Source organism: Phyllobates terribilis, unplaced genomic scaffold, assembly GCF_046119375.1.
Source record: "Phyllobates terribilis strain yellow unplaced genomic scaffold, ASM4611937v1 Scaffold_7__3_contigs__length_470593459, whole genome shotgun sequence".
NCBI lineage: Eukaryota > Metazoa > Chordata > Amphibia > Anura > Dendrobatidae > Phyllobates > Phyllobates terribilis.
This window is the reverse complement of record NW_027362767.1, coordinates 321,903,108-321,930,302: the sequence shown is the minus strand read 5'-3', so window position 1 is coordinate 321,930,302 and position 27,195 is coordinate 321,903,108. Positions and strand designations below refer to the sequence as shown.

Here is a 27,195-nt window from a genome sequence, read left to right as displayed (position 1 = left end):
AATTCACCAAGTTCGCTGATATTTTACCCAAAATATGATTTGAAAGTACACCAATAGCCCTGAAAAACACTCTCAGGTACAGTACAGACCAAAAGTTTGGACACACCTTCTCAGTTAAAGATTTTTCTGTATTTTCATGACTATGCAAATTGTACATTCACACTGAAGGCATCAAAACTATGAATTAACACATGTGGAATTATATACTTAACAAAAAAGTGTGGAACAACTGAAAATATGTCTTATATTCTAGGTTCTTCAAAGTAGCCACCTTTTGCTTTGATGACTGCTTTGCACACTCTTGGCATTCTCTTGATGAGCTTCAAGAGGTAGTCACCTGAAATAGTTTTCACTTCACAGGTGTGCCCTGTCAGTTTTAATAAGTGGGATTTCTTACCTTATAAATGGGGTTGGGACCATCAGTTGTGTTGTGCAGAAGTCTGGTGGATACACAGCTGATTGTCTTACTGAATAGACTGTTAGAATTTGTATTGTGGCAAGAAAAAAGCAGCTAAGTAAAGAAAAATGAGTGGCCATCATTACGTTAAGAAATGAAGGTCAGTCAGTTTGAAAAATTGGGAAAACTTTGAAAGTGTCCCCAAGTGCAGTTGCAAAAACCATCAAACACTACAAAGAAACTGGCTCACATGAGGACCGCCCCAGGAAAGGAAGACCAAGAGTCACCTCTGCTTCTGAGGATAAGTTTATCCGAGTCACCAGCCTCAGAAATCGCAGGTTAACAGCAGCTCAGATTAGAGACCAGGTCAATGCCACACAGAGTTCTAGCAGCAGACACATCTCTTCAACAACTGTTAAGAGGAGACTTTGTGCAGCAGGCATTCATGGTAAAATAGCTGCTAGGAAACCACTGCTAAGGACAGGCAACACCCAGAAGAGGCTTGTTTGGGCTAAAGAACACAAGGAATGGACATTAGACCGGTGGAAATCTGTGCTTTGGTCTGATGAGTCCAAATTTGAGATCTTTGGTTCCAATCACCATGACTTTGCGCGACGCAGAAAAAGTGAACGGATGGACTCTACATGCCTGGTTCCCACCGTGAAGCATGGAGGAGGAGGTGTGATGGTGTGGGGGTGCTTTGCTGGTGACACTGTTAGGGATTTATTCAAAATTGAAGGCATACTGAACCAGCATGGCTACCACAGCATCTTGCAGCGGCATGCTATTCTATCTGGTTTGCGTTTAGTTGGACCATCATTTATTTTTCAACAGGACAATGACCCCAAACACACCTCCAGACTGTTTAAGGTCTATTTGACCAAGAAGGAGAGTGATGGGGTGCTACGCCAGATGACCTGGCCTCCACAGTCACCAGACCTGAACCCAATCGAGATGGTTTGGGGTGAGCTGGACCGCAGAGTGAAGGCAAAAGGGCCAACAAGTGCTAAGCATCTCTGGGAACTCCTTCAAGATTGTTGGAAGACCATTTCCGGTGACTACCTCTTGAAGCTCATCAAGAGAATGCCAAGAGTGTGCAAAGCAGTCATCAAAGCAAAAGGTGGCTACTTTGAAGAATCTAGAATATAAGACATATTTTCAGTTGTTTCATACTTTTTTGTTAAGTATATAATTCCACATGTGTTAATTCATAGTTTTGATGCCTTCAGTGTGAATGTACAATTTTCATAGTCATGAAAATACAGAAAAATCTTTAAATGAGAAGGTGTGTCCAAACTTCTGGCCTGTACTGTATATCAGAACTGTATTCAAACACTTTGATGCTCTTTATCGCAAATACAGTCTTAGTAATGTCAAAGTGACCTCAACAGATATGGCTATGGATAAATAGATGGTAACTGTTTTTCACTCCGGTGATCTCACACATTAACTGTATATTTTGCTCACTGTTTTATGGCTTTCTTTTACTGTCTCTATGGCTAAGCTTTGAGCTGTAACATTCTCTCATTATCCAGATTCACCCCAATATGGCTGCTTCATTCCCTGCCTCTGCTTTTATACAGGCTTGGATAGTTCATCCTGATACACTGTGCTACACTATGTGATGTGAAAAGCTGCATGTGGGGAAACCGTGACCGAGGTCATGGAATCTTTCTCTGGATGATGCAATCTCCTGCAATGTGCAAAATGTCAGCAGACAATTAAGACAATTTGCACACAGAGGATTTCCAAGAATTCAGCACTTATTCGAGTTGTTCATCTTTAATATTTTCAAGTTGTTCCAAAAAATTTAAAAACAATCCCTAAATTTTGTGTGCAAGCTGTGGAGACATATTAGCAAAATTATTTTACAATTATAGCTAAAGGATTTCTCCAAAACGCTCATGGATAGGACATCAATGTTTAAATGGTAGAGATCAGACTTCCAGGACTCCAGAAAATCAGTATGATAAAGTAATTGTGGAGAAACAGTGACTGCCACAATGTAAACTCCCTTCTAATGGGGGCACTCTTGGCTGCTGCCCGGCAGCTTGGCGCTAGCCACTAAGTTTTCCAGATCCCATGGGTTGCCCTGGCCTTTATTCATTAACCCCTGTACAGAGGTTTGATCTTACACAGAGACCTCTGGGCTGGGGCCATAGGATCGGGTGGTGTTTGGTGCTGCAGGCTGGCAGGAATGACCAAGTAGGCGGTTCAGAACAAGGATAGTAGACAAGGTACAAATATGTCAGGTAAGAAAATGGTCAGTAAATGAGCTGGGTTTAGAAAGGGGTGAATCCACTAGAAACCAGGAGCTGAAAGTCAGATTGTATGAACCAGGCAAGCAGAACTATATCTGTCAGTTTGCAGTAGGAAGCTAGGAACTTTTGTAGTGTGCATAGCTGTTCAACTGGCCAAGGTAATGATCTGATTACTCCAGCTGACAGCACGCCCCCCCTTACTGCTAGAATGAACCGGACTACACGTCCATCAACCATAGTCAATGGCTGTACAGAGCCTGCACTGCCCAGAGCTTCTGGTCCCAACGTCTAACCATCACCAGCGAGAATAAGAATAAAATAAAAAATATACATTATACCTACCTTCTGATGGCCCCCGGTGTCCTTAGCGATGCGGCCTGGCTTGCCGGCAGCTTGCGATGGTCTAAAAAGGACCAGCTATGACGTCATTTAGTCATGTGAAGGGTCAAGCGACCGCTGACGTCGGCGGTCGCGTGACCCATCACTTGACTAAATGACGTCATGGCAGGTCCTTTTAGTCCACCGCGAGCTGCCGGCAAGCCAAGACGCATCAGAAAAATCCGGAGCATTTCTGCATCGTGGGCACATGTGGGCTGCCCACAATGCGGAAATGCTCCGGAATTTTTCCTGAGCATTTCTGCATCTCCCTGGCAGAAAAAAACGCATGTGGATTGTACATGCGGATTGTGCATGCATTTTTCCTGCCAGGGACCAGCGAAAGTGAAGCGTTCTTCACATGCATTTCCGCATGCGGGTTGTCAAGCGCTTTCCAAGCGATTTTAGCATCACTTGGAAAGTGCTTGACAACTTGGTCACACTATATAAATGCATGCAAGCGGCATGGATTTATATAATGTGACCGTAAAAGAATGGTAAAAAATAAAAAATAAATATTATACTTACCTTCTGATGGCCTCCAGTGTCCTTATCCAATGCGTCTTGGCTTGCCGGCAGCTCGCGGTAGCTTAAAAGACCTGCCGATGTCAGCGGTCGGTGACCCGTCACATGACTAAATGACGTCATGGCAGGTCCTTGAGTCCACCGTGATCTGCCGCAATCCAAGACAAAGACACCAGGGACCATCAGAAGGTAAGTATAATACTTATTTTTTATTTTATTCTTTTTTTTACAGGTACTATGGTACCCGGGTCCGGAGGAGAGTCTCCTCTTCTCCAAACCCGGGTACCATCCGCATATTGAAACGCATGGATTCCGCATGTACAGATGCAGTGATGCGGATTCCATGCGTTCCAATGCAAGTCAATGGCGGCGAAAATGCAGCGCTTCCGCAAAATAATTGGTAGTGCTGCGTATTTTTCCGCAATGATAATCCGCAGCGGAAATTTTACAGCATGTGCACAGCACATGCGGATTATCATTGGATAACATGGCAGACCTTCTACCATGCGTTTTTAAGCGTTTCTGCAGTGGAATTGCCGCTGCGGAAACGCTTAAAAAACTCATCGTGGGCACACAGCCTTAAGGGAGCCTGACAGCAAAAAATCACTGTTCAAACCAAGCACAAGGGCTCAGTGCATCCTTGGAGATACCAAGCAATTCAGAGCACCTTCTAACACCTATCTCAGCCTTTTCTGGCTGCTATAAAGCAAGCCTGGTCAATCAAGGGAGAGGGAGCAGAAATAAATGGAAAGCAAGAGTCGGCAAGGTGCACTGAATTGTTTGGCCATACCAAGGGTGCACCAAACACCTATGATTTGTTTCAACAGTAATTTTGTGATGACAGACTCCCTTTCATCTTGTTGTTGATTTTATCAATGGGAAACGCATCAATTTTGGAGCTTTATATATACTCTCTACAACACTTAAATGAAAAATCAAACAGAAAGACACAAAACAGCAACAAATAAGCTAAAATCACAATCGGTAGTTCCACAGCTGCTATTTTGCAACAATGTTAATGATTTGTACATTACAAAGTGACATTTTATATCCACAGTATTTATTAAAGCCCAGAATAATAGTGTTTATAGTGAGGATTAATCTTTCATTGGCATGTGGGATGGTAAAGAGATTGACTGAGAAAAGAATTTCTGTCTAACAAAGTCGCTGCTTTCCCTTTAATACCTGAGGATTACAGTCTGTGAAAAGCTCAGCTGTTGGCAGTATGAATTGAAAGATGTAATAATAAATGTTGGGTGTCATTGTGAGCAGTTTAACAGAACAGCGCTGACCTTTAGAATTTCGCTCACAGGTACATTTCAGTATCAATTCATAGACACAAGGTAATCTTTATTCTTTTCAGCTCTTAAATTATAGGGTCTGTAGACACACTGGCAAAAGACAAGGCTGTATGAGTTTGAAGATCTAGCCCCTAATATTCCAATATAATGATCACAATACTAGTTATAGGTATCATTCTCAGAGATTTTATCAGTATAGCAAGTGGAAGGAGTAAATCCTATTATACATTAAGACTGGATTTACATATATCCAAACCTGCATTGTCATTTATATCCAGCCCTGCATCATTGTTTATATCCATATCCAGCCCTGCATCATCGTTAATATCCAGTATCTAATGGATGCGGCAATTCAGGAGCGGCTGCGGGTTGGTGTTTTTAAGCTGGGAAGGGCCCAATATCCATTGACCTTCTCAGCCTGATAATATAAGCCTGCAGCTGTCTGCTTTACCTTTGCTGGTTATAAAAAATAGGAGGGACCCCACGTAATTTTTTTTTTCATTTATTTATTCAATAGGTTAATACTAGTGTTGAGCGAACATGCTCGACACTGCTCGGTACTCGCCCGAGCATCACGCTACTCGGGATGTTCCTCGAGCACCGAGCATTTCCGGGTTACTCGGGCGGGAGCTCGGGTCTCCGCCCTGCATGTTTGGCGCTCTTTACAGAGCCAATGAACATGCAGGGATTGCCAGCCAGTCACTGTAATGCCGCAGCCATGTTGTTTGTGGGCATTACAGTGATTGGCTGGCCGCACATCGTCACCTCGAGTATTTAAAACCGGGCGCCGCCATCTTGGACACAGTCGCTCCGGATCAGACAGTGTAGGGACAGCGCTGCTGATTTAGGGAGAGATATATCCTGCAAAATAGTTAGTGTAGGGTCTGTAAAGGCTCCCAGATCAAACAAACAGTCCTTCTCAGGACTAATATCCATCCCAGGTATATCAGGCAGGCAGGCAGGCAGGCTGTATAGGAGACGCAGTGGTTATACCAGCAAACGCTGCATTACAGTCCTGTGTGCTGCTCCTGTTGCTGAAATTGCTGGACTTAGCTCCAGGTCCCGGGGGCCAGGAAAAATCCTTTTTTTTTATCTAAATCCTCTTTTTTTTTCCTCCTTCACAATGTACAAATACCCATCTTATTAACCTTTTGGTGCCCCCCCCCCCCAAAAAAAAGGTGTGCCTCTGATTTTTCAGACACAAATATATCTGTTGAAAATAGTCTGGTGTAGGCCAGAGAAATAGAAGTGTGGTTTTGCAGTTCTATGGGCCATTTGTATCTAAAAAAAACAGTTTGAGTGTGTCGCTCACTGTTCAGCCGCAAATATATATATATTTTAAAAAGCCTGGTATACACCAGTAAATTATTACTGTAGTTTTGATGATCCACGGTAAAACATCTCTATTATCCTGGTTTTGGCATTTTTTGCTGTATAAAAATAATAATAGTGTCTCCCTGATTTTTCAGACACAAATATATCTGTTGAAAATAGTCTGGTGTAGGCCAGAGAGACAGAAGTGTGCTTTTGCTGTTCCACGGGAAAAAAATCTCTATTATCCTGCTTTTTGAATTTTTTGCTGTAAAAAAAAAAAAAATAAAAAATAGTGTCTCCCTGATTTTTCAGACACAAATATATCTGTTGAAAATAGTCTGGTGTAGGCCCGAGAAATACAAGTGTGGTTTTGCAGTTCCGCGGTACAAACCTCTGTATTATCTACTTTTGGGCCATTTGTATCTAAAAAAAACAGTTTGAGTGTGTCGCTCACTGTTCAGCCGCAAATATATACATATTTTAAAAAGCCTGGTATACACCAGTAAATTATTACTGTGGTTTTGATGGTCCACGGTAAAACATCTCTATTATCCTGTTTTTGGCATTTTTTGCTGTATAAAAATAATAATAGTGTCTCCCTGATTTTTCAGACACAAGTATATCTGTTGAAAATAGTCTGGTGTAGGCCAGAGAGACAGAAGTGTGCTTTTGCTGTTCCACGGTAAAAAATCTCTATTATCCTGCTTTTCGCATTTTTTGCTGTAAAAAAAAAAAAAATAGTGTCTCCCTGATTTTTCAGACACAAATATATCTGTTGAAAATAGTCTGGTGTAGGCCCGAGAAATACAAGTGTGGTTTTGCAGTTCCACGGTACAAACCTCTGTATTATCCACTTTTGGGCCATTTGTATCTAAAAAAACAGTTTGAGTGTGTCGCTCACTGTTCAGCCGCAAATATATATATATTTTAAAAAGCCTGGTATACACCAGTAAATTATAACTGGGGTTTTGCTGTTCCACGGTAAAAAATCTCTATTATTCAGGTTTTGGTAGTTTTTTCCGTAAAGAAAAACAGTAGTGTCTCCTGACTGTTGTGACACAAAAATATATCTGTCGAAAATAGTCTTGTGTAGGCCCGACATCCCAGTGTGGTTTCGCAGTTCCACGGGTCAAATCGCTGTACTATCCAGTTTTGGGCCTTTGGTATCTAAAAAAAAAGCAGTTTGAGTGTGTCGCTCACTGTTCAGCCGCAAATATCTCTATTTAAAAAAGTGTGGTATACCCCAGTAAACAATAACTGTGGTTTTCCTCTTCCACAGTTCTAATCTACTCTTTATTACCCTTTTTCCATTGATAGTGCAAGTGTAAGCTATTTTACTTCATTTACAATGGGCAAGGCGCGTGGCAAGGGACGTGGAAGTGGACGTTCTGGTGATGGTTCGTGCAGAGGACGGGGCTGTGGCCAAGGTGAAAATGTGCCACAACCAACAGCCACATCTTCTCGCTCCCACTTCTTGACCGAATTACTAGGGAAGCACAGAACAACACCAGTATTGAGAACTGATCAGTGTGAACAGGTTATGAATTGGATAGCAGACAATACTTCCAGTTACCTGGGCACCACCACCTCCGGTCTGTCTTCCACACGGTCAACTCTTAGTAGCCTTGAGTCTCGACCGCATACTCCTCCTCACCCTGATGCTCCTTCTCCCACCATGCCGAGTGTCGTCAGACAGCAAGTGATCCCACACTTGGACACTCTGAAGAGCTGTTCACTGGTCCATTTCCATATTTGGGCCCCTCGCCTGATACGCTTGAAGTGGTGGAAGAGGAGATCCCATGTTGTGATGCCCAAATATTTGAACAGCCACGGCCACAGGAAGTCGACGTTGGCAATCTGTCACAAGAGGTGGACGATGACGAGACATAATTGCCAGGAAGTGAGGAGGAGGATCGTGGTGCGCAAGTGGAAAAGGAGGAGGTGGTGGATGATCTAGTAACTGACCCAACATGGAAGGAGGACATGCAGAGTGAGGCCAGCAGCACACAGGGGGAGGGAGGCAGAGTACCCCAACAGGCAGGAAGAAGCAGTGTGGTGGCCGCAGACAGAAGGCAGGCAACCGTTCCCCGTAACACCAACACGAGGGACGTTGCCAGTACAAGCGGTAGGTCTTCCAGAGTCTGGAATTTTTTTAAAGACCCTGCTGATAACCCCAAAAAGGCCATATGTTCCACCTGCCATGCCAGCATCAGCAGGGGTGACAAAACTACCAGCCTGACCACCACCAGCATGATCAGGCACATGGCAGCAAAGCACCCGACTTTGTGGGGCGAAACCCAGGGTCCACGACCAGTGTCAGCGGGTGTCACCACTGCTTCTTCCACTGTTGTGCGTGCAATAGAACCCCCTGTTGTGTGTGCAAGGCAATCCCCTGTCCATACTGCATGTAAAGATGCCCCCTCCTCTCAGTCTTCACTTGTTATGGCAGTTTCTCAAGAAACAGCATCAACGTCCACGTCCACGTCCCACCGCAGCGTTCAATTGTCCATATCCCAGACCTTTGAACGAAAGCGGAAATTCGCAGCTAACGCCCCACAGGCCACAGTCCTAAATTTGCACATTTCACGACTGCTTGCATTGGAAATGCTGCCTTTTAGACTGGTGGAGACGCAATCCTTCCGCAATCTTATGGCGGTGGCCGTCCCTCTGTACTCGGTCCCCAGCCGACACTATTTTGCCCGGTGTGCCATCCCCGCACTACACAAGCACGTGTCCCAAAGCATCTGCCGTGCCCTCAACAACGCAGTTACTGAGAGAGTCCACCTGACAACGGACACGTGGACAAGTGCTTGTGGCCAGGGACGGTACATCTCTCTCATGGCACACTGGGTAAACATAGTGGAAGCCGGGACTCAGTCGGACCTTGGGACAGAACACATCCTCCCCACACTGAGGATTGCGGGCCCTATGTCAGTCAGAGTTGCCCCCACAGTGTACAGCTCCTGCGCATCCTCCTCCTCCTCCTCATGTTCAGCCTCTATCTCAGATATCACCACATCAGTTACAAGCTGGAAGCATTGCAGTACTGCCTCCGCCAAGCGGCAACAGGCTGTGCTGAAACTCATAAGCTTAGGTGATAAACCTCACACTGCTTGTGAGTTGTGGACAGCTGTGAAAGAGCAGGCAGATCTGTGGCTGAGACCGCTGAACCTATATCCCGGCATGGTCGTGTGTGACAATGGCCGTAACCTGGTGGCGGCTCTGAGGCGAGGTGAGATCACACACATACCATGCCTGGCTCATGTGCTTAACCTCGTGGTTCAGCGGTTTCTTAAATCGTACCCCGAGTTGCCAGATCTGCTCGTGAAAGTACGCCGCCTGTCAGCTCATTTTCGCAAGTCGGCTACAGCTTCCTCCGCCCTTGCTGTGTTGCAGCAGCGTTTGCAGCTTCCGGCACACCGACTGGTGTGTGATGTCCCCACACGTTGGAACTCTACCCTCCACATGTTGCAAAGGATTTGTGAGCAGAAGAGAGCAGTTGTGGAGTACCAGCTGCAACAAGGCCGTCGATATTCAGGTCAGACTCCACACATAAGACCTCAGGAGTGGACCTGGATGTCTGACATATGTACCATCCTGACAAACTTTGAGGAGGCCACCAAGATGGTGAGTGGCGATGACGCCATCATTAGTGTCAGCATCCCACTTGTCTGTCTTTTGCAACGCTCTCTGCAGAGAAATAAAGAGGAGGCATTGCAGCCAGAGTATGATGAGATGGATCAAGAAGCCGTAGCGGGCGATTACACACAGCCCAGCCTCATCTCATCCCAATGTGCATTGGGGGACAATGAGAGAGAGGAGGAGGAGGAGGAGGAAGAACAGGAGCTGCTATCATGCATTGTAGACGGTAGTACCTGTACAAGTGTCATACCGTCGGTTCAGCGTGGGTGGCATGAGGACAGGGGGGAGGAGGAAGAGGAGGAGGAGGAGGAGAGCATGGTCAGTCGTCATCTTGGTGAGGACACGGAAATCTTGCCCGTTACCAGTCTGGCACGCATGGCTGACTTTATGTTACGCTGCCTTAACTGTGACCCTCGCGTTGTCAAAATGTTGGGCGACAGTCATTACTGGTTGGTGACACTTGTAGACCCCCGCTACAAGGAGAACTTTCACTCTCTTATTCCTGAGGTGGAGAGGTCTACAAAAATGGGGCAATACCAGAAGGCCCTTGCTGCAGAACTCTTAAAAAAATTCCCATCTGAACACGCTAGCGGCAGAGGTCACAGTTTGTTGCCCAACCAAGGCGTACAGGCGAGAGAGATGTAACTCTAATCCAGCAGAGGCAGGGGAACACTGTCAACGTTCTGGGACAGTTTTCTGACACCCGCCCAGCTTACAGGCCCTGAGGCGCGGGGTACTCTCACAAGGAGTGGAAAGTTTCAAAAGATGGTGAGGGAGTACCTTGCCGATCGTACCAGCGTCCACCGTGATTCCTCTGTGCCTTTTAATTAATGGGTATCCAAGCTGGACACTTGGAATGAACTCGCTCTGTACGCCTTGGAGGTCCTGGCCTGCCCTGCCGCTAGCGTGCTATCGGAGCGTGTTTTTAGTGCCCCTGGGGGAATTATAACTCATAAGCGCACTCGCCTGTCAACTGACAATGCTGACAAGCTGACCCTTATCAAAATGAACAAGGGCTGGATTGGGCCAGACTTCTCATCACCACCAAATGACAGCAGAGTAACATAAAGTCAAATCCACTGTGTTATTTCGGGAGGTGTATTCACATGCACCGCTTCACACCCACACATGGGTATACGCTTCCTCGTTTCGGCTGTTTAATCTTCTTCTCCTTATCCTCAGCCTCCACCACCACTATACCACCAGGTTGCCAGCATTGCAAGTTCCTCCGTCCTAATTTTTGGCAGTTTTTGCTGGGAAAGCATAAGCAAATACCATGGGACACCCACTCCCCAATAATGGGACTTATGTTTGTAATATGCTGTACTGCATGGCTCTTGTAAGGGGCATTGCAAGTTGCTCCGTCCTAATTTTTGGCAGCTTTTGCTGGGAAAGCATAAGCAAATACTATGGGAGACCCACTCCCCAATAATGGGACTGATGTTTGTAATATGCTGTACTGCATGGCTCTTGTAAGGGGCATTGAAAGTTGCTCCGTCCTAATTTTTGGCAGCTTTTGCTGTGAAATCATAAGCAAATACCATGGGACACCCACTCCCCAATAATGGGACTTATGTTTGTAATATGCTGTACTGCATGGCTCTTGTAAGGGGCATTGCAAGTTGCTCCGTCCTAATTTTTGCCAGCTTTTGCTTGCAAGGCATAAGCAAATACTATGAGAGACCCACTCCCCAATAATGGGACTTATGTTTGTAATATGCTGTACTGCATGGCTCTTGTAAGGGGCATTGCAAGTTGCTCCGTCCTAATTTTTGGCAGCTTTTGCTTGCAAGGCATAAGCAAATACTATGGGACACCCACTCCGCAATAATGGGACTTATGTTTGTAATATGCTGTACTGCATGGCTCTTGTAAGGGGCATTGCAAGTTGCTCCGTCCTAATTTTTGGCAGCTTTTGCTGGGAAAGCATAAGCAAATACTATGGGAGACCCACTCCCCAATAATGGGACTGATGTTTGTAATATGCTGTACTGCATGGCTCTTGTAAGGGGCATTGAAAGTTGCTCCGTCCTAATTTTTGGCAGCTTTTGCTGTGAAATCATAAGCAAATACCATGGGACACCCACTCCCCAATAATGGGACTTATGTTTGTAATATGCTGTACTGCATGGCTCTTGTAAGGGGCATTGCAAGTTGCTCCGTCCTAATTTTTGCCAGCTTTTGCTTGCAAGGCATAAGCAAATACTATGAGAGACCCACTCCCCAATAATGGGACTTATGTTTGTAATATGCTGTACTGCATGGCTCTTGTAAGGGGCATTGCAAGTTGCTCCGTCCTAATTTTTGGCAGCTTTTGCTTGCAAGGCATAAGCAAATACTATGGGACACCCACTCCGCAATAATGGGACTTATGTTTGTAATATGCTGTACTGCATGGCTCTTGTAAGGGGCATTGCAAGTTGCTCCGTCCTAATTTTTGGCAGCTTTTGCTGGGAAAGCATAAGCAAATACTATGGGAGACCCACTCCCCAATAATGGGACTTATGTTTGTAATATGCTGTACTGCATGGCTCTTGTAAGGGGCATTGCAAGTTGCTCCGTCCTAATTTTTGGCAGCTTTTGCTGGGAAAGCATAAGCAAATACCATGGGACACCCACTCCCCAATAATGGGACTTATGTTTGTAATATGCTGTACTGCATGGCTCTTGTAAGGGGCATTGCAAGTTGCTCCGTCCTAATTTTTGGCAGCTTTTGCTTGCAAGGCATAAGCAAATACTATGGGAGACCCACTCCCCAATAATGGGACTTATGTTTGTAATATGCTGTACTGCATGGCTCTTGTAAGGGGCATTGTAAGTTGCTCCGTCCTAATTTTTGGCAGCTTTTGCTTGCAAGGCATAAGCAAATATTATGGGACACCCACTCCCCAATAATGGGACTTATGTTTGTAATATGCTGTTCTGCATGGCTCTTGTAATGGGCATTGCAAGTTGCTCCGTCCTAATTTTTGCCAGCTTTTGCTGGGAGAGCATAAGCAAATACTATGGGAGACCCACTCCCCAATAATGGGACTTATGTTTGTAATATGCTGTACTGCATGGCTCTTGTAAGGGGCATTGCAAGTTGCTCCATCCTAATTTTTGGCAGCTTTTGCTCGGAAAGCATAAGCAAATACTATGGGAGACCCACTCCCCAATAAAGGGACTTATGTTTGTAATATGCTGTACTGCATGGCTCTTGTAAGGGGCATTGCAAGTTCCTCCGTCCTAATTTTTGGCAGCTTTTGCTTACAAGGCATAAGCAAATACTATGGGAGACCCACTCCCCAATAATGGGACTTATGTTTGTAATATGCTGTACTGCATGGCTCTTGTAAGGGGCATTGCAAGTTGCTCCGTCCTAATTTTTGGCAGCTTTTGCTTGCAAGGCATAAGCAAATACTATGGGACACCCACTCCCCAATAATGGGACTTATGTTTGTAATATGCTGTACTGCATGGCTCTTGTAAGGGGCATTGCAAGTTGCTCCGTCCTAATTTTTGGCAGCTTTTGCTGGGAAAGCATAAGCAAATACTATGAGAGACCCAGTCCCCAATAATGGGACTTATGTTTGTAATATGCTGTACTGCATGGCTCTTGCAAGGGGCATTGCAAGTTGCTCCGTCCTAATTTTTGGCAGCTTTTGCTTGCAAGGCATAAGCAAATACTATGGGACACCCACTCCCCAATAATGGGACTTATGTTTGTAATATGCTGTACTGCATGTGACGCGCCCCCTGGGCCGTGTGTACACGTGTGTGGGATACCCGGTGCCGGGTCTCTGGGGTCTGTAGTCTCCGTGGCGGTGACCCGGTCCCGTGGCTCAGGCTGGTCAAACCAGTGGCAGTCTTTCTTAGGTTTTGAGGTTAATTGTCCGACTGCGCCACCCGTGGATTGCGGTCAGGGAGTACCACCGCTGCGAGGCAGACCGCTGAGGCTGGTGTTGTGTCCGCAGCATAGAATGGGATAACTCCCCTCGGGAGGAGTATAGCCTCAGGGCAGTGAGTGTGGATGATGGGGGTGATGGTGCACGAGCGCAGCAGGAACGACTCAGAGTCTTTGCAGTGCAGTTCAGGGTCTTTACTGATGATTATAAGGTAGACCCTCCCGGGAGTACTGGCTAGCATAAGAGGCCTGGTCAGTCTGTGAGCAAGCAGGAGTTCCCCTGGCCAGGTGGAGTTGTAGGCCTCCCCGTCTGTCTGCACTCTTCCTGGCTACCTTGCTGTAAACGGGTAGAAGTAGCCCACGTCCCTGAGTGTACCGTGTAGTGCTCCCCCGTATGGCTGGTGACTTGGGGCCTTCTGTTAGCCTCCGCTCCACGACGGCGGTGCTGGTCCCTTGCTTGTGACTGAGCCTCCGGGCTTCTATGGCCAGAGGACCTGAAATCCCCTGCCAGCTGGTTTCTGCTGCTGGATATATAAGTCCTCACAGCTTCGGACTCCTGTGTCCGGTTCCTATTGTATTCTGCCAGGGCGAGCTCTGCTCAGCTTCCAGCCCCTGGTCTTTAGCTCCTAGCTCCTACAGAGCTCCTTGCTGTTACTTTCCCTTGCTCTCACTCTGACTCTGACTGTTCTCTGACTCACTCAACCGCGCCCCAGATCCAGTTTATAAGGGCAGAATTCTCCCCTCCCAGGACTGGGGCAGGAGGATGTTGCATGTTTAAGGGATCCTGACCAGGAAACCTCCCACTTGCTCTCCGACGTAATATCTCTATTACTGTGGTGACCAGACCCCTGGGGTGCCACACATGGCTCTTGTAAGGGGCATTGCAGTTCCTCATAATTTTTGGAAAGCCTTCCATTCACTGCTTAGGCCAACAGTGCACGGGAGACCCAGTTGCTATAAATCGAAAAAAAGGTTTAGTTAACGCCCTCTGACCTCCATGTCATTTCCAAGGGGCATTGGAGTGGCTCGAAATTTTTGGTAGGCATTGCACTCACTGTATGCCCTATAACTGTGTAGCCGAACCGCTCCTTTTGTTACAGAAACATATCCTACAAGACATATCTGGTTGACTGGCCTGATATTGATGTGAATGGTCCCTGTTCCTCCTGCTCTTTCTCCTTTGCCACCACCTCATCCATCATTTATCACCTGAAGCTTTGTTTTAACGGGAGTCATAGAACTGGGATAGTAGCAGGAAAACATCCAGCAATCCTCGGAGGAGGTAGGATATGCGCCAAAACGCGGACCACCTCAGGCCTAGCTGCTACTACATACATGCGCTTGCATTCCAAGAAAACAAAGCAGATGCTAACTTCTATCATCATCATCATGCTCCTCACCTAGGCAGTCTCAACTCCCCTGATGGAGAAGCCAGGGCCCACCGGAGGAGTCTGGTTCTCTGGTGGGCTCGTCCAATGCTGCCCTAAAGCAGGCCAGGCTAAGAAAAGTGTGGGGGAAGGTGACAGGAGAAATCAGGGCGGCTGGGGACCGAGTATGGACACCTGGCCGCCACCTGGCGGCTGGGGACCGAGCGTGGACACCCGGCCTCCGGGCGGCTGGGGACAGAGTATGGATACCTCGCTGCCGAAGCGGCCATGATGTAGTGGCCAGCTTCGGCCTCCTCCAAACTAAAAGGCCCCATTTCAAGTGAAAGCTAGCAGTATGGTATTGCAGCCTGCGGGTGGGTGGGTGGTTGGCTGCACATTTTCGCTTGCATTGCAAGGAATGGGGGAGGTACAATTGAACACTGCCCTGGGACAAGAACTTGCACGGGGATAGTTGCAAGTCTGCATCTTCTGATGCGGCAAGGATCACTTTTGATGGGCACACTTTTAGGCAGTGACCTGGGGGTCAGAGATGCTTCCAGGGGTCTTCCCCATGCTGATCCCTTGTCTTTTCAGCACTGTATGCATGTGTCACACAGCACATGGCCAGATAAGGTTGTAAAATGTTAAAATGACATTTCCCGGTGAACGCATTTGTCACGGTTGAAAGCAATACAAAAGTGCAAAAACGCATGAAAAATGCTACCTGTGAACATAGCCCAAGGTGTGGAGGAGTATTTTTGTTTTTGGTTATTTATTTTACCTTATACACAAGTTTTTACCCTGGAAAGGAAATTCCTTAACATATTTCACAGGAAAACCGTTTCAGTTTCGTTTTTGAACGTTTTATTGTGAGCCCGCAAAAGTGGCTTAATACCTCTGACCACATTGTTGACAGCAGTGACCTGGGGGTCAGAAATGCTTCCAGGGGCGATCCCCATGCTGCCCCCATGTCTTTTGAGCACTGTCACTATCGTTTTGGGCACTTTTTAGGCTTTCTACAGACTGCTGGGGGTGCTGCCGCAAAAATGCTCGGGTCTCTCATAGACTAACATTGGGCTCATTGCTCGGGTCGAGCACCCGAGTATCACGGTAAGCTCGGCCCGAGCATCGAGCACCCGAGCATTTTAGTGATCGCTCAACACTATCAGTCGTCATCTTGGTGAGGACACGGAAGTCTTGCCCGTTACCAATCTGGCACCCATGGCTGACTTTATGTTACGCTGCCTTAACCGTGACCCTCGCATTGTCAAAATGTTGGGTGACAGTCATTACTGGTTGATGACACTTTTAGACCCCCTCTACAAGGAGAACTTTCACTCTCTTATTCCTGAGTTGGAGAGGTCTACAAAAATGGGGCAGTACCAGAAGGCCCTTGCTGCAGAACTATTAAAAAAATTCCCATCTGAACACGGTAGCGGCAGAGGTCACAGTTCGCTGCCCAACTAAGGCATACAGGCGAGAGAGACGCAACTCCAATCCAGCAGAGGCAGGGGAACACTGTCAATGTTCTAGGACAGTTTTCTGAGACCTGCCCAGCTTACAGGCCCTGAGGCGCAGGGTACTCTCACAAGGAGTGGAAAGTTTCAAAAGATGGTGAGGGAGTACCAGCGTCCTCCGTGATTCCTCTGTGCCTTTTAATTATTGGGTATCCAAGCTGGACACTTGGAATGAACTCACTCTGTATGCCTTGGAGGTCCTGGCCTGCCCTGCCGCTAGCGTGTTATTGGAGCGTGTTCTTAGTGCCGCTGGGGGAATTATAACTGATAAGTGCACTCGCCTGTCAACTGACAATGCTGACAAGCTGACCCTTATCAAAATGAACAAGGGCTGGATTGGGCCAGACTTCTCATCACCACCAAATGACAGCAGAGTAACATAAAGTCAAATCCACTGTGTTATTTCGGGAGGTGTATTCCCATGCATCGCTTCACACCCACACATGGGTATACGCTTTCTCATTTCGGCTGTTTTTTGCTCTTCTCCTTATCCTCAGCCTCCACGACCACTATACCACCAGGGTGACCGTGGTCCATGTTGCCAGCATTGCAACTTCCTCTGTCCTAATTTTTGGCAGCTTTTGCTTGGAAGGCATAGGCAAAGACTATGGGAGACCCACTCCCCAATAATGGGAATAATGTTTTTAATATGCTGTACTGCATGGCTCTTGTAAGGGACATTGCAAGTTCCCCCTTCCTAATTTTTGGCAGCTTTTGCTTGGAAGGCATAGGCAAAGACTATGGGAGACCCACTCTCCAATAATGGGAATAATGTTTTTAATATGCTGTACTGCATGGCTCTTGTAAGGGGCATTAAAATCGTCTTGTTAAGCTACTGTGACCTCCATGTCTCTTCCAAGGGTCATTAATATTGTCTTTTTATTCCACTGCGACCTCCACCACTCTTCCAAGGGGCATTAAAAGCATCTTGTTAAGCTACTGTGACCTCCACGTCTCTTCCACAGGGCGTTGATATTGTCTTTTTATTCCACTGTAACCTCCACCACTCTTCCAAGGGGCATTGATATTGTCTTTTTATTCCACTGCGACCTCCACCACTCTTCCAAGGGGCATTAAAACCGTCTTGTTAAGCTACTGTGACCTCCACGTCTCTTCCACGGGGCATTGATATTGTCTTTTTATTCCACTGTAACCTCCACCACTCTTCCAAGGGGAATTAAAACTGTCTTGTTAAACCACTCTGAACTCCACGTCTCTTTCAAGGGGCATTAAAACCATCTTGTTAAGCTACTGTGACCTCCACATCTCTTCCAATTGTCATTAAAACTGTCTTGTTAAACCACTCTGAACTCCACGTCTCTTCTAAGGGGCATTAAAACCGTCTTGTTAAACCACTCTGAACTCCACGTCTCTTCTAAGGGGCATTAAAACCGTCTTGTTAAACCACTCTGAACTCCACAGCTCTTCCAAGGGGCATTGACATGTTGTTTTTAATTACCTCTAACCTCCACGACTCTTGCAACGGGCATTGCATTTCCTCCTAATTTTTGTCAGCTTTTGCTTTTCAATGCATAGGCGAACACTAAGGAAGACCCACTCCCCAATAATGGGTAGAAGGTTTTTAATACGCTGTAATCCACGTCTGTTTCAAGGGCCATTGCAGTGCCTAATAATTTTTGGAAAGCCTTCCATTCCCTGCTTAGGTCAACAGTGTACAGGAGACCCACTTGCTATAAATGGAAAAAACGGTTTAGTTAAGGCCCTCTGACCTCCATGTCACTTCCAAGGGGCATTGGAGTGCCTCGAAATTTTTGGTAGGCATTGCATTCACTGTATGCCTTATAACTGTGTAGCTGAACCGCTCCTTTTGGTACGGAAACATATCCTACAAGACATGTGTGGTTGGCTGGCCTGATATTGATGTGAATGGTCCCTGTTCCTCCTGCTCTTTCTCCTTTGCCACCACCTCATCCATCATTCATCACCTGAAGCTTTGTTTTAACGGGAGTCATAGAACTGGGATAGTAGCAGGAAAACATCCAGCAATCCTCGAAGGAGGTAGAATATGCGCCAAAACGCTGACCACCTCAGGCCTAGCTGCTACTACATACATGCGCTTGCATTCCAAGGAACAGAAAGCTAAGGAGGTGGATGGCCTCATGATCATGAATAATTTACTCGTTGTGTAGGAGGCTGACCACTGCTGCTGCCTACCTTCTGAACTTTGTGTTGAAGCCTGATTGACCCAGGACCCGCAATCCTCTATGTCTGGAGGACGTGATGCATCCCAGTGTCCAACTGTGTCCCGGCTTCCACAATATTAACCCAGTGTGAAGGCGTCAGTGAGATGGACCATTCCTGGCCACATTCACTTGTCCACGTGTTTGTGGTTAGGCTGTCCTTCCCACTAAATGCACTGGGGAGGGCACAGGTAATGTTTTGGTATGCGCGCTTGTGTATAAGGCGCACCGGGACAAATAGGGGCGGCTGGGGACTGTTTATGGACACCCGGCCACCCCCACGTGGCTGGGGACTGTGTGTGGGCACCCGGCCGCGGGGCGGCTGGGGACTGAGTATGGACATTCGGCCGCCCCCTGGCGGCTGGGGACCAAGCGTGGACACCCGGCCGCCGGGCGGCTGGGGACTGAGTATGAATACCAGGCTACCGACGCAGCCATGACGTGGTGGCCAGATTCCACCTCCACATGCCTAAAAGGCCCAATTTCAAGTGCAAGCAAGCTAGCAGTATGGTATTGCAGCCTGGGGGTGGGTGGGTGGCAGGCTGCATACTTGCGCTTGTATTGCAAGTTATGGGGGAGGTACAATTGAACACTGCCCTGGGACAAGGACTTGCATGGGGATAGTTGCAAGTCTGCATCTTCTGATGCGGCAAGGATCACTTCTGATGGGCACACTTTTAGGCAGTGACCTGGGTGTCAGAGATGCTTCCAGGGGTCTTCCCCATGCTGATCCCATGTCTTTTTAGCACTGTATGCATGTGTCACACAGCACATGGCCAGATAAGGTTGTAAAATGTTAAAATGACATTTCCCGGTGAATGCATTTGTCACGGTTGAAAGCAATACAAACGTGCAAAAACGCATAAAAAAATGCTACTTGTGAACATAGCCCAAGGTGTGGAGGAGTTTTTTCACCACTTAAATAAAAAAGAACCTATACATGTTTGGTGTCTATGAACTCGTAACGACCTGGAAAATAATGATGGCAGGTCAGTTTTAGCAATCTGTGAACGTGGTAAAAAAAGACCCAAAAAACAACTGTGGAATTGCATTTTTTTTTGCAGTTTCACTGCACTTGGTATTTTTTTCCCATTTTCCAGCACACGATATGGTAAAACCAGTGATGGTGTTTAAAAGTACAACTCGTCACACAAAAAATAAGCCCTCACATGGCCATATTGAATGAAAATTAAAAAAGTTCTGGCTCTGGGAAGAAGGGGAGCAAAAAAGGAAAAACACAAAAACAGAAAGACCCATGGTCGTTAAGGGGTTAACATATTTCACAGGAAAGCACTTTCACTTTCGTTTTTGAACGTTTTATTGTGAGCCTGTAAAAGTGACTTAATACCTCTGACCACGTTGTTGACAGCAGTGACCTGGGGGTCAGAAAGGCTTCCAGGGGCGATCCCCATGCTGTCCCCATGTCATTTGAGCACTGTCACTATCGTTTTGGGCACTTTTTAGGCTTTCTGCAGGCTTTCTACAGACTGCCGGGGGAGCCGCCGCAAAAATGTTCGGGTCTCCCATAGACTAACATTGGGCTCGTTGCTCGGGTCGAGCACCCGAGTATCACAGTGAGCTCGGCCCGAGCTTCGAGCACCCGAGCATTTTAGTGCTCGCTCAACACTAGTTAATACAAGTACTGTTAACTACACACTCAAAGCACTGATTATCTCTCTCACCTATCTCTCATTTATCCATTTGTCTATTTTTTCACATCTTTAACACCTAAACATCTGTCATTTCTATTCTGCATTCTATTCCAATACGTGTCACACGGATGCCACATGTACACACAGACACTGATGGCACCGGTACTGTTTTTTTCGGTACCAGAAATATCAGGACGTGTGAAGGGGGCCTAACACAGCTGACACACTACTTATGGAGCTGGCACCCAACATGCGCCATACATCTATGGAGGCTGTTGGAAAAGTGTTAAAAACTTTTCCTTTTTAACCGCTTCCAGACCGCCCACTGTACATAAAAATGGCGCTGCCTGGGCTCTGTGCAGCTCCGATGTTTATGAACGGTCGGTGGTCCCGCAGCCCTCAGGACCCCCAGGGTCCGGCAAGGGCTGCGGGTGCGGTGCGGAGCGACAGCTCTGACAGAGGACATCATCGGGACCTGATTGGATCAGGTCCCAATGATGTTAACCCTTTGCTATCTTCTTTATGCCGTGATCTATAGTGATCGCGGCATTTAGAAGATAGTGAGAGGAGAGGGGGTCATCCACTTACCTCTCAGACGGCCTCCTGAGGTCTTACAGGACCTGCCGTTGTCATGGCAGCCGGAGGTCACATGACCGCCTCCGGATCTGCCATATATGGTGTCCTGCTAGACTCAACCTGCAGCTGAAGTCTAGCAGGAGACAGACCGTGTGAAACTGTCAGCAGAGCTCTCATGCAATGCAATACATGTCTATTGCATTGCATGAGAACAGTGATTAGAAAAATAAAAATTAATGTCCCATACAGACTAAGTAAAAATGTAAGAAAAAGTCTAAAAAATGTTTTCAAACTGTTAAAAAAAAATCACAAAATAAATAAAAATAAATAAATAAAATATTAAACCAATAAATCCGTATATTTATGCAAAAAAAAAAAGTACACATATTTTGTATCGCCGCGTCCGAAACAACCCGCTCTATAAAACTGTCACACTAATTAACTCCTTCTGTGCACACCGTAATAAAAATAAATAAAAAACGGAGCAAAAAACAATGCTTTTTCATCATATCGCCAAACAAAAAGTGGAAAAAAATGCAATCAAAAAGCATAATGGAAATAAAAATGGTACCACTGAAAACCTCATCTTGTTCCGCAAAAAAAAAGCCGCAATACAGCTCCATCAGCCGAAAAATAAAAAAGTTATAGCGCTCAGAATAAAGCAATGCAAAAAAAATATTTTTTCTATAAAATTGTTTTATTGTGTAAAAGCGCCAAAACATAAAAAAAATATACAGTAAGTGTAGTATCGCTGTAAACGTACTGACCCGAAGAATAATTCTGCCTTATCACTTTTACTACACGCAGAACAGCATAAAAAAAAAACTCAAAAAACAATTCCTGAATTGTTGTTTTTTGTTAATTTTACCTCCCAAAAAACGGAATTGAAAGTGATCAAAAAATGTTACGTACCCAAAAATGGTACTAATAAAAATGTCAACTCGTCCCGCAAAAAACAAGCCATCACATGACTCTGTCGGCCAAAATATGGAAAAATTATAGCTCTCAAAATATGGCATTGCAGAAACTAGATTTAGCAAAAAAGCGTCTTTTAGTGTGTGACAGCTGTCAATCATAAAAACCCGATATAAATCTGGTATCTCTGTAATCGCACCGACCCGAAGAATAAAGCAATCTCATCACTTATACCGCACGAGGAACAGCGAAAAAATAAATAAAACCAATTCTTCACCTGCTACTGATTTGTTTATTATGTTTCCCAAAGATCGCAGTAAGGCTCTGCTCACATTTATCCTGCGCTCTGCGCTGAGCACTTACACCAGAGTTTCCGTGTAAATCTCTGAAATACGTGATTCAGACGGAACCCACGGCAGAAGATTCTCTGTAATGAGGCAGATATAGGCCACTGTGGTTGCCGTCTGGCCTGTGATCCCACGGTGTCAGTTTTTTTTAGGCGTGCATAAAAGTGCAGTTGGCCACAGTTTTGTGCACTTCTGAAAAAACGGACACCACTAAACAGAGGCCAGACGGAGTCCAGAGTAACTCTGCTGCCTCATTACAGTGAATGGATCCCGCAGGGGTTTCATCTGAATTACATCACTTGGAAATTTAGATGGAAACCCCAATGTAAGTGCTCAGCCTAGAGTGCCGGATAAATGCTACGTAAAATGTTCCCAATAAAAGCTTCAACTCAGTCCTCAAAAAAGCTAGTCCCCACTCAGGTCCATCATCTGTTAAAAATATAAGGGACTTCCAAGTTACTGGTAGCAGAAAGGCTCTGGAAAAGCGAAATGGCCCTTGCCCCCCAAAAGAAATTCAGAAAATTTTGTGCTCCCAAATCCAAATGCCTATTCTACAATAATTTGTTCTCCAATTGTCAAATAGCGCTCCGTCCCTCCCAGATCTCACCGTACGGCTAAGCGGTACGATACAGCCACATATGGGGCATTGCCACTTTTAGAAGAAATTGTGTGAAAATGTAAAATCTGATGGTAAAACTTTTTTTTGTGGTAAAAATATAATTATGTTTTCTTCACTGCCCAATGGTATAAATTTAAAAATTAAAAAATACTCACTAGTTCCCTAGATAAATTCCTTGAGAGGAGAAGTTTACAAAATGGGGTCACTTGTGGGGGTTCTGCTGTTTCGGCACGTCAGCGACTCTTCAAATGTGACATGGTGTCTGCAACCTATCCCAGCCAACATAGCGTTCCTTTCTCTTCCGAACCCTGCCGTACACCAAAGCAGTGGTTTTCCCCCACATATGGGGTATCGGCGTACTCAGGAGAAATTGTACAACAAATTTCATGGTGCAATTTCTCCTGTTATCCTTATGATAATGCAAAATTACGGGATGAAAAACATTTTTTGTGGGAAAAATGTGAAAATTTTATTTTTACGGCTCAATATTATAAACTTCTGTGATGCACCTGGGGGTGCAAGGTGCTCACCACACATCTAGATAAGTTCCCTAAGGGGTCTAGTTTCCAAAATGGTGTCACTTGTGGGGGGTTTCCACTGTTTAGGCACATTAGGGGCTCCCCAAATGCAACATGGCGTCTGCTAATTATTCAAACTAATTTTACATTCAAAAAGTCAAATGGCGCTCCTTCACTTCCAAACCCTATCGTGCGCCCTAACAGTGGTTTTCCCTCACATATGGGGTATCAGCGCGCTCATGAGAAATTGCACTACAAATTGTGTAGTCCATTTTTTCCTGTTACCCTTGTGAAAATAAAAAAAATTGGGTCTAAAGTATCATTTTTGTGAAAAAAAGTTAAATGTTCATTGTTTTCTTCCACATTCCAAAAATTCCCGTGAAACACCTGAAGGGTTAATAAACTTCTTGAATGTGGTTTTGAGCACCTTGAGGGGTGCAGTTTTTAGAATGGTGTCACTTTTGGGTATTTTCTGTCATAAAGGCCCCTCAAAGTGACTTCAAATAAGATGTGGTCCCTAAAAAAAATGTTTTTGTAAATTTTGTTGGAAAAATTAGAAATTGCTGGTCAACTTTTAACCCTTATAGCTTCCTAACAAAAAAAAATGTTGGTTCCAATATTGTGCTGATGTAAAGTAGACATGTGGGAAATGTTATTTATTAACTATTTTGTGTGACATATCTCTCTGATTTAAGGTCATGAAAATTCAAAGTTTGAAAATTGCAAAATTTTCTAAATTTTTGCCAAATTTCCGATTTTTTCACAAATAAACGCAAGTGATATCGAAGAAATTTTACCACTATCATGAAGTACTATATATAACGAAAAAACAGTCTCAGAATCAGGGGAATCCGTTGAAGCGTTCCAGAGTAATTACTTCATAAATTGACAGTGGTCAGAATTTAAAAAATTGGCCCGGTCACGAAGGCAAAAACAGGCTCTGGCGCGAAGTGGTTAACAAAGACGCTAACCATTAACACTGAGAAAACAATACATTACATGCCTTTCCAATATACTTTACTATTCATTACATGATGGCCATTCATTAACGGTTCAAGTTCACCAACCTATTGCTCTGTTCTGGCTTATAGGTGGAGGTTCCAAGCAGGGGGCCCTCCATAATGGGGTCTGTATGCTCAATAGGAAAAATGGATAGAGGTTATCTTTATTAGACATCTCCTTTAAATGGTATATGGGTTTACCAATCAATATGCAGTAGGAACAAGTAAAACAATTTATAGAGCTTAGAGGGTAGAGGAGCAACAATGCAAACCATGAGGATAGTACACTATAAACAGCTTATTTTATGATGCTTACAATATAAAGAGTGTGCATAGAATTTATTATACTAATGTTTGATTGAGTATGACTGAGTAGGCACCAAAGACCCTGGGAATAACAATTTAACAAGAATACGCATCTGCAATAGGAGTTAATGGCAGGTTACATCAACCTCATAAATCTTGAGAAGAGTGGGGGAAAAATCAATATGCAAGGTGATATTGAATGGCACTGTCTCCAGTGGATTGACTGTCCTTAAAGAAAAGGAATAAGAGTCTTCATACATATAGCAATATGAGATAAAACCCACCAATCTTCGATAACTCATTATTCCGCTTCCTTCAGAAAAAGGAAAGCTTAGCATGCATTATAGAATCACATATGTTCGTTATGTAACTTGCCAATGACACAAAGAATCAGATACCCAATATGTCTTCTCCTGACTGAAGGCTAGATTGTAAAGAAAACCACTAATGATCCTATTAAGGCAGAGAAAGAATAGCTATTGATCTATTGGGTCTGTTTGCAGGATGCATAATTATGAGGCGCTACATTTGGGGGATATAATTAACCCCTATGAGATATGTAATAATCTGGAGCAGTACAGAGTATGGGGGAGGGGGACAAAAATACATTTTGCAATTCATGCTATTAGTTACAGTGTCAGGTGCATATAATCAGCATTGGTTCTCTGTGATTTTAATTAATTTAATTGGCCATGTGAGCTCAGGTTGTTGCCTTCGAACAAAATTGTCCTTTACGCGACCTTTAAACATCTGGATATCAGATCCATCAAATGGATATATTAACTATTCAGAATCTAGACACAAGCACTGTTGTCGTTAAGGCATTATAACAATGAAGCAAGTGTTTATCATGGCTGAAATGCCTTTTATTACAGATTATTCACAAATTTGGGTCATATTGTGGCCATACATTAATGCATCCTTAAAGTGACAAGCTCATCATGCTACTATTAAAAAGTCAATATTTATTTAATTAGGTTTTATACTTAATTTTTCTACAAAAATTAAAATTGGATTTAAATATGATTTCAAATCAATGTGATTTCAATGCCGAATTCTCATGGGCAAATAGTCCCTGGTAGTGATGAGCGAGCATGCTCGTTACTCGAGATTTACGAGCATGCTTGGGTGCTCGCCGAGTATCTTCAGCGTGCTCCGGTGTTATGTTTGAGTCACGCTGTGCTCATGATTTGCGACTGTTTGACAGCTTTAATACATGTAAAGAATGCCTGTTTCTTCAAAGCTGGGATTGTAGCCTTAGGCTACGTGCACAAGTTGAGTATTTGGTCAGTTTTTTACCTCAGTATTTGTAAGGCAAAACCAGGAGAGGAACAATCAGAGGAAAAGTATAATAGAAACACGTCACCACTTCTGTATTTATCACCCACTCCTGGTTTTGGCTCCCACTCCTGACACAAAATACTGACCGAATACTGATCATATATCAATAGTGGGGCTGTGGCCTTAGGCTACGGCCTCGCTATCAGTATTTGGTCAGTATTTTGTCAGAATTTTTCCTCAATATTTGTAAGCCAAAACCAGATGAGGCACAATCAGAGAAAATGTATAATAGAAACACGTCACCACTTCTGTATTTATCACCCACTCCTGGTTTTAGCTTACAAATACTGATGTAAAATACTGACCAAATACTGTACTTGTGAACATGGACTAAGGATTCATCGATTGCATACCAAGTGGTGTTAAATAATAAATACACATATAATAAAGTCACAATGTGCTGCATCTCGTCAGAATTAATAACAAGCAAAATAAAAATTTAAATTAAATGAAAAATGAGAGCCTGATCCTGAGCAAATTTTGGTCAAGCGGCACAGCTTGCCAAATGCTGATAATGTGTAGTGTACACTGACGTGCCCCCTGGGCCTGTGCTGTGCAGGGGGATACCCGGAGCCGGATCGCTGGGGGTTGTAGTCCTCCATGGCGGTGACCCGGTCCGTGCCCAGGGCGGTCAAACCAGTGGCAGTCTTAAGTAATAACAATGTCCGACTACGCCACCCGTGGATTGCGGTCAGTGGGGACCGCCACTGCGCTGCAGACCGCTGAGGCTGATGTACTTTGCGCAGCCGAGTATGGAATAACTCCCCACGGGAGAAGTATTGCCTCAGGGCAGCTAGTGTGGATGATGGGAGTGATGGTGTGAGCATCCCAGTACTGATGGTGCTGGTGCGGCGATGAAACACAGAGACGTGTGGTGCAGTTCAGGGTCTTTACTGATGGAATAACGCAGACCCTCCCGGGAGTACTGGTTAGCAGTAGGGGCCTGGTCAGTCTGTAAGCAAGTAGGATCTCCCCTGGCCAGGTGGAGTTGTAGGCCTCCCCGACTATCTGCACTCTTTCCTGGCTACCTTGCTCTATGCGGGTAGAAGTAGCCCACGTCCCTGAGCATACCGTGTGGTGCTCACCCGTATGGCCGGTGACTTGGGGCCTTCCGTTAGCCTCCGCTTCACGATG

General features: G+C 45.1%; 1 protein-coding gene across 3 annotated transcripts in view; it reads left to right on the top strand.

Annotated features, from left to right (window-relative positions):
* TRPC5 (transient receptor potential cation channel subfamily C member 5) overlaps nucleotides 1-27,195 on the top strand; it is a 538,378-nt gene that overhangs the window by 77,536 nt on the left and 433,647 nt on the right. The gene's annotated exons all lie outside the window — the stretch shown is intronic.